The sequence below is a fragment of the Lissotriton helveticus genome, chromosome 5_1, assembly GCF_964261635.1.
Source record: "Lissotriton helveticus chromosome 5_1, aLisHel1.1, whole genome shotgun sequence".
Classification (NCBI taxonomy): Eukaryota; Metazoa; Chordata; class Amphibia; order Caudata; family Salamandridae; genus Lissotriton; species Lissotriton helveticus.
This window is the reverse complement of record NC_136065.1, coordinates 1,626,825,335-1,626,838,705: the sequence shown is the minus strand read 5'-3', so window position 1 is coordinate 1,626,838,705 and position 13,371 is coordinate 1,626,825,335. Positions and strand designations below refer to the sequence as shown.

Genomic DNA, 13,371 nt, shown 5'->3' with positions numbered 1-13,371 from the left:
CTCAGTGGGAGACAATTGGAAACTGAACATCAGAACTTCAGGTTAGTGTGCGAACACTATTATTGCAATCTATCAAGACAGAGAGGAGTGATTGCTAGGGACGCTGGTCTTAGATTGCAAATGTGTTAACTGGTTACAAAGGAGGAGGAATTGCAACTGGTAGGGTCTGGACAGAGTTAAAGGAGGGGATGATTCGCAGAGTATTCCTGTCCTCAGGAAGATAGATTTCAGCCATCTCTTGGAATATTCCCACATCCAAAGACAACTACTCCATGAGGAACTGCATTTTTTTAAAATAACTTAACTTACTTCTATGAAAGGTACAATCCTGAAACACTTTTGTTGAAAGAGTTTATTAGCTATTAAAGTAAGAGCAGTATTTCCAAAGAGGCGCATATTTATATCGAGTAATATTAAACTGGCCTGAAAGGGACAATAATTAGAGCTGTACTTTAAAGCAGTAAAGGTGATAAAATTCATATCTGGTAATATAGAGACTTGTAGCCAATAACATGTATATATAGATCAGGCACCTCCAACAAGTAGCTTGTGAGCGAATGGTAGCTCTTCAGCGACCTGAGAGAAGGTCTCCTGTGTACAAAAATTGAAAAGACTATATTTGAGACGAAAAATTGTTTAATCACAGAACCCATAATTTCCAAAGTATATTTAAAGAGGATATTGAGTGATAAAACTTGCAGAATTGGCAGAGTTATTACAAATATAATTACCTTAGTGCCAGGATGGCATTGCAGCCGTGGCTGTATTACCCCTATAGAGGCATTCTAAATTGACGAAGCCTTTTTAGGTTTCGCCTGGTGTCCGCTGCGCAGCAGCGTTCGCGCAGGCGAAATCTTATGTTTCACAGTATGTGCACTTTGTCCCGCCTTCTCTTCCATTGGCTAGCTCCATAAAAGGAGGCTAGCCATTGGAAGAGCGATCTGTCCGTCATTGCGGGAGCAGATTCGTGGGCGTTCCCGCGATTTTTACTCATCCCGCCCCCTTGCGATCGTCATGCGGCGGTGGGCAGATTTTCCTTTTTTTTCAGTCATGTTTTTGTCTTTTTCGAAGTGTCTTCTGTTGGAGGGGGCTGCAAGATTTAAGTTGCCAGGAAGTACTGTGTATTTGCGATCAGGTAAGCAAATTTCTTTTACCTCCGTCTCATGTCCTCTCCATGTTTGTCTTTCTGTGTCTTGTTGCTGTTGTCATTGTTTTCCGTTAATGGAATGCATCCGGCGGCATGTGTTTACGTTTAAGTCTTTGCGTGTGTCGGTGCTGTTTAACTCCGTCTCATGTCCTCTCCATGTTTGTTGCGCCAAGCAGTGCGGAGCTCGCTTGCACCCGATCCTCTGCCCCCTCACCCCACTCTCCTACTGGCACCAAGCAGTGCGGAGCTCGCTTGCACCCGATCCTCTGCCCCCCCCCCTCTCCTACCGGCAGCAAGCAGTGCGGAGCTCGCTTGCACCCGATCCTCTGCCCCCCCCACCCCCTCTCCTACAGGCACCAAGCAGTGCGGAGCTCGCTTGCACCTGATCCTCTGCCTCCCACCCCCCTCTCCTACCGGCACCAAGCAGTGCGGAGCTCGCTTGCACCCGATCCTCTGCCCCCCCCACCCCCCTCTCCTACAGGCACCAAGCAGTGCGGAGCTCGCTTGCACCCGATCCTCTGCCCCCCTCCCCACCCCCCTCTCCTACAGGCACCAAGCAGTCTCTGGTCTGATCTTCGGTACACCCCATGCTTTCATCAATGTTTTAATTAGCATCAGCGATCTGCGAGTCTTGGTATGTTTCCCATTTCAGAAGAAAGCGGTCATAAATTATGCATCAAAGGCTAGATGTGTAACAATGTCATTGTTTTCCCCTTTCAAACATATATTCCCACATTATTGTTTAAGTGCGACACAAACTGTTTTAAATGTCCTCAAAAGAACCATGGTTCGTATGACCTTTTTAGTTGCAAAAGTTTCAAAGAAGATTGCTTTTAAAGCGGAAGACTTTTCACTCATATTATAATAGAATGTATTAAACGTGTACATAATTCATCAAGAATGTGTATGATGCATCAACTCTTTTGATTTTACATGTGTTGCACTTTTTAAATTTGAAGTTGATTTTGAGCCGATGTACATCTAGCTCTTTTGTTTCACCTTCACACAGTCACTGGCTGCTTTGTAGAAGGCCGAGATAACATTTTTGTTCTGCTGGCATAATCTGACATACTTTTGATAAACTCATGTTGCACCTGTTATGAAATTTCCGAAGTTCTGCAATTACGCCACATTGCTCAATATGCCCCTTGATTTTACCTAAAATTTGTAGTAAGGGCCCTAGATGAATATTTATCCCTTGGTATAATGTATACTTTGAGTTTCTTACCCCAAACATAGACCTTTATAGTAGAAGACATGGCATGATTTATGTGCCTTATTTATAGGTTTTGGTGCATTGATGCATTGATGTTATTGCGTTTATGTATAATGTTTAGAGTTCAGAAATCGAACTGGTGTTTTAATAATGGCAATATAGATTTTTTTTTGAGTAAGTGTGCAGCATGATTCGGTTTTTTTGTTTTCCTATTATTATTGCATGCAACAAATTATTTAGGAGTTTATGTTGAGCATAATTGTGTTTTGGCCCTGCACGACGTTCACTCTTGCCTTTTTTAAAGCTTTCTGAAGCTATTGGCATTGTAAATGACAATGCCATTTATTTATTTATTTTCAAAACAAACACATAAATAAAGATTTTGTCATTTACAATGCCAATAGCTCAAACCTTTCAAAAGGCGAAACCATTGCATTGTAAATGCTTGTTTACATTACTGCTGGCAATCCTACACTGAGGTGCGCAGAGCCTTTAATCATGCATAGGGTGGCCACTAATGTACTCTTGTCCGAGGTGTACAGCTCTTATAATATTAGTAGCTCTGGAGGAATTAATTTTAAAAAAGTAGCCCTTATCATGGAACAGGCTGGAGACCCCTGATATATATCAACAGGATACTAAATATGCTGCAGGCTTTAAAGCAATTACCAGTAATTTCAAAACCAATCTTTTTGAGATTAAATCACTAATTGGGAGGTCACAATTGTGAGACAATTTCTGGGCCATTCCTTGCCTAAATTTCCCAAACTGTATTTAAGGGCTCGAGTATTGTTTGTTTGTATGAATGAGATAAGATAGACTCACAAGCTCAGTTTATATGTTTATCCAGGGGAACTGGTTCACTATGTGATTACATATTGGTGCATAGCACAGATTTTTTTTTGTTTAGGAATGTTCCTATATTGACAAGGTTACAAACAAACATTACATCGCCCCCATTTAAAATAATGTTTTTTTGATAAACACATTTTTATTCATTTTACAAAAGAAATGCACCAGCCAATCCGCACCGTATTGCAATGATCGAGGATTGAAGCCACCCGGTGTAAGTGCGCTCTATAAATTAACATTAACATTGCAATCAAATGTTCTCAATACCCAACATACAGACATTAATAAAGCAGAAATGAGATGTAAACAGTAAAATCTCTCACAGTTAGACCCTCCTCCCAACCATTTCCCCCAAATTGTACTGTATTTCTTGGGGCAACCACGTGCTGCATACATAACTTTCTCCTGTGTGGCGCACCAGTCCACTCCATTCCACCAACACCCCACACTTGGAGGTTCGGGGCATTTCCAAGAGGCCACAATGTCTCTTTTAGCTAACACCATAGCTGTAGTAAAGAACATTTTTTCGTTGCGTGACCCGTCCAGCCCATCAGTGATGCCCAGGAGCATGTGTTTAGGGTCGTGTGGAACATCCCACCCAAGGACCTCAGAGAGTTCTTCATCGATGCCCTGCCAAAATCCCGCCAAGAGGGGACAGGCCCAAACTATGTGGAGGAAGTCAGCAGGGTCATATCCACACCTGGTACAGGCTGAGGACGGACTAAGCCCTGCGCGATGAAGTCGTGCAGGGGTAAGATATGCAGCATGCAGATAATAGAGCTGCACTAAGCGCAGCCTAGCGGAGGCGGTGACCGTACTGGGTGCCATAAGGGCATCACGCCAGTCTTCTTCCTCCAAGGGGCCCACCCAGTCCACCCATTGAGTCCGCAGTCGGTCCAAGGAAGTCGGGGTATTGTTAATCAGTGTACGGTAAATGCGGTATATGCCACCTTTCCCCAGGTCCCCAAACATAATATGGGCTTCAGGCGGGCTATGATCTGGCAACCGCGTGCCTGTTGTGAGTTGTGGTACAAAAGGGGGTGGTGATGGACGGAGCATCTGAACCAATCAAACACTCACACCCAGTCAAAAGATCTAGGTTTAATCCATCACCGTTCTTTAGCCCACTCTGCCACCCCTTTTCAGATATGGCCATATGCAAATCAGTCTGACCCTGTGCCTCATGGGAACAGTCCAGCCCGAACTGCCAAGCCATGCCTTCCCTGGACCGGAAACAAGCTTCCGAAGACCGGTTTCTGGCATTACAGCCGTCTTCAGCCCAGCTTGCTTGAATCCAGTGGCACAGTGAGCAAGGGACTCACGTCTGAGCATACCCTGCCACACTTATGGCGGCCAAAAAAGTGCAAAAGGGGGTGGTGATGGACGGGGCATCTGAACCAATCAAACACTCACACCCAGTCAAAAGATCTGAGTTTAATCCATCACCATTCTTTAGCCCACTCTGCCACCCCAGCACAGATACTGAGGTGGTGCTGTGCTTGTGCAGAGGTGGTGCTGAGTGATGCTTTGGTGGTGCTGTGCTCATGCTCAGGTGATGCTGCACTGGTGCTGTGCTAATGCAAAAGTGGTGCTGCGTTGGTGCTGAGGTTACTCAGAAGTCCACTCCAGCTCTTAGAAAGTAGTGAAAAGTGCCTTTGGCATTGCAGCACCTTTAGCAGCAAGTCCCCCTGGCCTGGTAGGCATGTAATAAGTTCACCCACTCCAGCATAAAGTAAACGCCTCAGCGGGTTTCCCGACCACAGACACTCACAATGCTCAAGTCCTGCGCTGTCGAGTAGGGCTGCACACAGGATGAAAGGCAGGTGCAGGCTTTCCCTGGGCATGTGCGGTTCCAGCAGCTCCTGTGCTTCCACACCGCGCTAAGTTCAGCGCTCTCCAACAGGCCAACAGGGGAAGGAAGTTGATCCTGGCACTCCCAATCTGGGCCCAGCAATGTGGTGATGCACTCTTGATGTCCTCCTCAGTCCATGGGTCAGGTAAGGGGCCGTTATTGATCTGGTTTACTTCCACGAGTCGCAGCTTCCAGTCCTCTAGGTGGTGGCCAAACTTCAAAACTCACTCTCTACTGACAGCCGCTCTTGGGAAACGGAGTTATCGGGGTGTCTTTACTGAACTGGAATCTATACCACAGCGGGCCCTCCTGGTATACAGTGACACTGTGAAGGCCCGCAGAGGTCCTGGAACTTGTCAGCAGCAGTAACATGCACAGCAGCCCCTTCTGGCATATGTGGTCACAACAATGATGGGGTACGGGTTTCACTCTCACCGCACCGCATACAGCTCACGGTGGCCCTCTCTTGGCATACGGAGGTCGCCAGCCTGATTCTGCACACAAGCAAAAACAACCCATTTGGTGCAGTAACCATCTCCTCACACCAGGAGTTCTCTAGACAGGGCTCCCCACTGGACCTTGTTCCCTCCAGGGCTCACGTCTTCCTCATAAAGCACACTGGTATTGGCAAGCAGGCAGATGCTGGTGCTGGAGGCCCCAGTCCTGGTCACAGGCAGACGTCTAGCAGAGTGTTCCCTTCTCACGCAGCCCATCTGGCTGCTTGGCAGATGACAAAGTATGGGGATCAACCTCATTCTTCTTACAGTCCCCTTTTAGACACCAAATGTGATGTCTGGGTCTTTGCAGTTTTACTTTTGGGGTTCTGCTTCTTTGGAAGTGTACACTTTTCCTCTCCCTCTTCCTCTTGAAAGGCTGTGTCACAGCAGGAGAGACTCAGAAGCTGACAGTCTCACAACACAGGCCATCAAGTGACTAGAGTTCACACTTGGATGTCAGTCATAATGATATGTGCATCGAAAAGTTAATCCTAGGCTGGCAGCACTACTCTTTATCATTCCCTTATCAGCCCCATCTCCACCCTGAGTGTGTCCAGGCCCCTTTCTTGTGATCTTTCACAGAGTCAAAGAGCACCCTTTGATGTTTAAATGGGAAGTAGCTCTCTGCCGTCTGCACCGCGTCCCACCCAGCTCACAGGAATGCAGCAATATACAAATCTGTCTGGAGGGGATTCCTCTATTCCTCATGTCTTCACCATGCAGGTCCGAGTTTCCCAAATGTAACCCATGGTCCTACATATAATGTACCATTGCAGGCACACTCACAATCAGTGTACATATACAGCACACACACTGTCCAGTACTGTTACCTTCATGTATTGTGTCACCTCAGGTGCACAAACATTGAGCGCAAACATTCACTCTGCGCGCACTGCTTAATACTGTAGACCAGTGGTTCCCAAACTTTTGACTCCTGAGGACCCCCATTGAGTCACCACTGGAAGCCAGGGACCCCCAAGCAATTTGTAGGAGTTAAATTTCAAACATTAAAACAGTAATTCGGAAAAAATTAGCACACGTGTGCACACAAAACAAATACTCGAATTGCTAATGATTTGGGGGCATATTTACAAGCCCCTATCACCATGGGAACATCACTTTTTGAGATGATTCTGTGGCGATAGGGGCTTTGCCTTATTTACAAGGCAACGTTAATCCATTTAACGTGGCTTAATGGTGCCTTGTAAATAAGACTCCCTTTGACACAATGCTTAGCGTGAAAGGGGTGGACAGTAGGTGTTGCGATGGGCGTTTCCCCTGCAACACCCATTGATTTTGACGCTGCAACCTATTTACAAGGGCAGCGTAAATGGGAAGCAGCGCCAAAATTAAGACCAGGGAAAACCTGGTCTGAACTTGGCGAAACAATGAGAAATGCTTCATTTCTCTTTGTTTTTGCAAAACGCCTTGGATTGTTTATGTTAAGAAAGGTGACCCTTCCTGCACACCAACAACCTTTAAAAAAATGACATTTTGTCACTTCTATGTGTGCTGCTTAATGCAGCACACATGGAAGTGACAACATTATATTTCAAGATTGTTTATGTGCAGGAAGGGGGATCTTCCTGTACATAAACAATCTTCCCCTGTTAAGTGTAGCACCAGTGCTGGGGAAACGCAGGGCTGCACCATATTCTTGTAAATATGGTGCAGCCCTGCGTTTCTGAAGTGGCGAAGTGTGCTGTTAAGCCAAGGAGGTACAAAAGGGGGTGATGATGGACGGAGCATCTGAGCCAATCAAACACTCACACCCAGTCAAAAGATCTGGGTTTGATCCATCACCGTTCTTTAGCCCACTCTGCCACCCCAGTTCAGACATGGCTATATGCAAATCAGTCTGACCCTGTGCCTCATGGGAACAGTCCACCCCGAACTGCCAAGCCATGTCTTCCCTGGACCGGAAACAAGCTTCCGAGGACCGGTTTCTGGCATTCCAGCCGTCTTCAGCCCGGCTTGCTTAAATCCAGTGGCAAAGTGAGCAAGGGACTCACGTCTGAGCATACCCTGCCACACTTATGGCGGCCAAAGCGGTACAAAAGGGGGTGATGATGGACGGAGCATCTGAGCCAATCAAACACTCACACCCAGTCAAAAGATCTGGGTTTGATCCATCACCGTTCTTTAGCCCACTCTGCCACCCCAGCTCAGACATGGCTATATGCAAATCAATCTGACCCTGTGCCTCATGGGAACAGTCCACCCCGAACTGCCAAGCCATGTCTTCCCTGGACCGGAAACAAGCTTCCGAGGACCGGTTTCTGGCATTCCAGCCGTCTTCAGCCCGGCTTGCTTAAATCCAGTGGCAAAGTGAGCAAGGGACATTGTTCTACATTCTGTCCATCAACTGTGTTTTTTGCAGTTAAGCCAAGGAGGCTAACAACATTCTCCACCACTTCTGTATTTTATATTGAAAGAATTTGCAAGAAAACGAGAAAAGTTAATGGGAAGGTTAGTGCTGCATCTCCGTGATTTTTCAATGGTTGGCTTTATTTCGCAGAACAGAGCTCCTGCCAGGGCCAGACTGGAAACCCAAAGCAGCCCTGGCAAATGATTTCAGACCAGTGTCCATACGGTGCACACCAAGTGCAGTGATTGAGCCTGACCCCTACAAAGGGGGCTTTGGGAAATTTAAGAAATAATGGTGCATTCTACAAGACATTTATCATTATATATTGAATTGTATTAGCTTTTAAAGAATAGTAAATGAAGACCTGACTATGCACAAGAATACGACACTCTTTCTGGGGGTTATTCAATGACTCCCCCGTTATCACCCTCCAACAGTGCCTCCCATAGCTCCATAGCCCCTCTGTCACATGTATTTCATTTGTTATAGCATCTCTCATATCATTGTAGGATGTCAGAGCACTTTACATCACACACATATAGAGACTGTGAATCATATGTGTCAATCAGTGTATAGAAAATGTTACATAAGGCAAAGGGGACTACAAGGTGTAGAATTCCCATGTTATTCATACTGGTAGGCATTTTTAAAGAGTGCTGGTCTGGAGAAGCACAAACTCAGGATTCAGAATATAACACAGTGGTTAGCATTGGCTTTAACAATAAACATGTATTCCAACCCAAATAAACCTTTTTAGAAGCATCAGGATAATGAAAGACTGAGAAAAAACATAAGTCACTAACTTGTACCTTGCAGTTTGCAAGCAGCTGTTTGATGACAGTTTCCATATAAAATTCTGTTTTTGAAAATGCATGGTACATGTTCTTTGCAGTAGGCATATTAGCCCTCTGTGCTACATTAGTTCAGTAAAAGCTGCCACCAGACAAAACTCTCATGTCTCTCCAGCAGGGACATTAATCACTGTTGTTATCTTGACACTTTTATTGTTCTTTGAACACAGCTATTAAACAAGATACTTTGCAGTGCTTTTAAAACTGCTGCCTGCGGACCCCCTGGGAATGTGTCAGGGACCCCTGGGGGTCCTCGGACCACAGTTTGGGAAACACTGCTGTAGACTTTATGTATTGTGCCATGGTGTGCCACATGCAAACACACCCTTTGCTAGCACACACATTCACCATGAATGCTTTGTACAACACTACACCCTTCATGTATTATACTTCTCGCAAGCACACATACACCCAGCACATGCTTTCAATGAGCACACAGCATTGCATCTCTCATGTAATGTATTCCTCTCTGGTATACATAAACACAGTACACGCACTCACCATGCATGCACTGTACAGCACTGCTCTCCCCCTGTACTGTACCCTTTTCCAGGCACACAAACATCCAGTGCATAGTCACTACTCCTGCGCTGCATAGCTCTTTTCATCGAACTGATGTAGGCCAAGGGTGAGTTAAGCAAACAGTGGTTGAAACAGGTGAGTGAGCATGAAAGCCTCACTCAATTTGCACATGTTAAAAAAGGACTTCTTTCCTTCTACGGATCACAACATGGTATACGGCAACCCCGCGCTCATCCTGCTTAACTCTTGGCGATTGTAGTAGACTTCACCACTATGAGGGAGTGCTTTGGGCATCTCTCCTGGTTTAACAAGACCTCAATCAATTAAACCGGTCTAGGTCAAGGTGCACACGCATGATCCATGTTCACCGATGACAAAAAAACAAATCAGCATTATGGATCCAGACAACAGTACAGTTGGGAACTCTTGGCAGGTGTACACGTCCATTACTATGGAGAGGGCTCTTCCGTCCCAAAAGTGATAAGACCAGTACTCTCGGGGTGCCTCTTAGGAGAACAGTTTTAACATTGCAATAGTTGTCTCTTAAATATCCAGTCGTTCTCACACAAAGAGCTTTTGGCAAGTTTGGAGGCCCCATGCATAAACCCTAGTGGACTCCATTTTATAACACCCTCAAAGTCTTCTGCGTCTTTAGTTTGTAGGTCATTCCCACATGAGATACTGTTCAGGCAAGTCCAGTCATTCTTAACACATTCAGGCCATATTCCCTGCATTAACTAGAATTTTGTCCGACGTCTTGGTTTACCAGAACAGTGTGATGGCAAAAAATGAAATGCAAAAGGCAGAGGCACAACCAGAAAAAAAGTATGGGGCTAGATCTGTGGAGGAGAGTGTTATGGTAAACTGGTCATTAGTCCTCGAGGGAAGTATTCCTCTGTGCATTCACTCTGGAATCAATTGGAAACCTGGATAAATATCTGTCTGAAGCTGGGATAACACATCTGAAGAATGTGGTTGTCTCGCCTGAGGAAAAGCCAAGGCCCACTGAGTAGGAAGTGTGGGCTCGATTTGAACACGAGTCCACTTTCTATTTCAGATGAGAAATAACCTTCAAGAGCAGTGCACTGAATTCACTGCTACTGAGGCCAGGAATCTCAGAAGAGAGGGGTGGCTGACAATAAACGAGGCCAGGGGATGGAGGGCCTTCCATATTTAAAGGTGATGTAGGAGGTGTGTATTCCCGTTGTAATATAGTTCATGTGGACACGGTGTAGCATGCTACCTGTGTAGACAAGTACCTTAGCGTCACACATAGAGGTAATAGGTGTTATATAATACAATGAGTCTAGATCAGTGGTCAGAATAGATGGACTTTGTGGATGGATAGCGAGCAACCAAAATCACATTAATCACCCTCAGAGAAGGTCGTATCCACTTAGTTGATTCTGCTCAATCGCCATGCATAGAGATGTGGACTATGGAGGTTTGGGTGCAGAACTCTGCCCTCTTGTTGGTCCAAGTCCACCTGAAGATGTAGTTGAAGTTGAGGGTAGATGTACAGATCCAGCAGGGCAGGATACTAGTTCGCACAAGACTAATCTGGGGCTATCTAAGTGAGCTGAGCCCGATCTTGCCTCAGGATCAGTGGAATCAGCAGCAGAGGAGGGCATGCATAAAGGAGGCTGGAGTCCCACAGAAGCCCAAACATCTCCCAGAAACCCTCGTGGGGAAACAATCAAGGTGCAAAAAGTCAGATACTGAGTGTTCCTGGAGGTAATCTGTTAAGGGCATACCCCATTGAGCAAAGACACCCTATGCCACTTTCAGAAGCAAACACTACTTGTGGTCTAACAGATAACGCCAGCTGAGCTAGTCTGCCATGGCATTCAAAAAACACATCACATGACTGACCCACAAGGAGATCCCACGGGGACCCAGCCACTGCAAAGCCTCAGGGCCTCCAGGCAAAGAGCACAGGACCCCACACCGCCGTATTTGTTGCAGAACCACATGGCGGTCATGTTGTTCATTGGAACCTGTACCAACCTGCCCCTATTGGAAGGCAAAGAGACCTTGAGGGCAAAAAGGAGTGTGCAGGTCAGTACGATGATGAGACCAGAGGCATCCGATTTCCACCTCACCTAGGGATGTTTCATCTATTGGCTCAGGAAGCAACCTAACTACTGTGAGCCCTGGACTGGGCAGTAGCATATCAAGTTGGCATCCGCATCCACCTTCAAACGTCCTGGGCTGCCTCTTCCAATGCTTTGACGCAGACACAGAGATAACTTCATTATTGGGGGCCACTTAAGGCAAAGGTCTTACTGCTGAGCCCACATATGCCAATGGGCATGATGCACCAGCAGTATGCACGAGGCCAGGAGACCAAGAAGTCTCAGAGCCATCCGGGCTGGAACCAAGTCACAAGCCTGAAACATCTATTATGATTACGTTGTTTCTTCCTCTTCTTGGTATGCCCCTTTTAGCTTACATGTTAATCATTTAAAAGTGAATGTGTATAATTAATATGCAATTAACATTTGTTTTATTTCACTTTTCTCTTCAACATGATAATCAAGTCTGTTTGAACATATTCACAGTAGGTAATCTGAGCTGACTGTTCTAAATAATTGTTATTAAGTTGTGAACAAAATTTCATGGAAAGCAGAGAATACAGTTTTACAGCATGAAAATATGTAAAGGGGCATCAGGTTAGGACACTTCCTGCTAACTGTTTATCCTGAAAGATTCAACAATGACGAAATAATGTTATACAAGCTTAGCATAGGGTGCAAACGGCTACAGGGGAGTTTAGTGCCAGGCAACACAAACAAGACTGGCTGTGCAGAATTTAATCGTCTACTTTGGTTAAAGGCTAATAGGAAGGCATTCAGTCTTCACTTGCTGCTCTTAAAAGGTGCCAGTAAACGACGAGAAAAGCAGGCTTGGTATTACATTGAACATAAAGCCTTAATTTTTAAATTGGCATGCCGGTGTAAACCATCTCTCAAACTCAAATAAGGTTTTCCTTTAGTGTCAAGAGTAGCTTAATTAATTGAAGAATGAGGGTAGGATTTCTTTAAAGTTATACAGCAAATATGTTGGAGTATTTTTTGTTGTCCACACTTCTTGTAAAAGTTGAAGCTACTAATCTGTTCATCTTTATTGTGTTTTAATTTAGATTGTGTGCACTAGGATACTGTTTCCAGCATACTGGAGTGTGGGGGGGCAGGGGGAGAGGGGAGTAAACTGTCACTAGCCATCTTTGTTGTTGATAAGCCTGTTGAAGCCCCTGGACTGCTTCGGACACAAAACTGAAAATTACCTCCAGTCACTGATAGTACAGGTGCGGAGGCATGGGAACACATGGAGAATCTTACCAAGCCACAGTATGTATTTTTTTTTCTTGTAGCATGACATAAGCGGTGATCTGTCTAAAGTTGGCTCCAATCACAGATGTGGAGGAGTCTCTTCCTCAGGTCAATTTATATTTGTGGCTTGTAAAAGGGAGAGTGTGAAAAAGGGGGTGGTGTTGAGATGCATGTCGATCCCTGATTTTTTTTCATTGTATTCACTGCCCCTTGGTATACATTTCTGAAGGGTACTTCAAACAGTAGATTTCTCGCCTTGTGAATATCTCCTGGTGTCACACTGGATACGGAAAAATCAAAAAGCAGTTCACCTCTGCACCTGTAGGTGGCGTAGTGCAACATCGTTCCACTCAGGAAGTGATGAGCAGAGCAGCAAATAAGTGCAACCCTTGTGCACTGACATCAGTTTCTTTCATAAGCTTGCCCGGTCTCTGAGAGGTGGAGCCAATCAGCAAATTGGAAGATTCCTAAGGTGGGACATGTTTAGATGCAAAAAAGACTACTCCACAGAACAGAGAGGTGGAATGGCGGTGGGAATCTGCAGCTCCACCCCAACCGCAGATTTCTTGCCTTATGATTAGATACCAAAGAGTACCTCATAAGGTGGTGGGTCTGTGGAATGTCTCAGAGTAAAAGGTCCTGCAGATTCTGAACAGGCAGAATGCTCATCCTGGTGGACCGGACTGTCCCGAAAACAGTGCTTTGCGAACATGTGCACTGATACCTTTGTAACT

At 45.4% G+C, this 13,371-nt stretch overlaps 1 protein-coding gene across 3 annotated transcripts in view; it reads right to left on the bottom strand.

The window, feature by feature from the left end:
- Positions 1 to 13,371, bottom strand: part of SLC12A6 (solute carrier family 12 member 6) — a 784,900-nt gene that overhangs the window by 300,693 nt on the left and 470,836 nt on the right. The window lies entirely within an intron of this gene.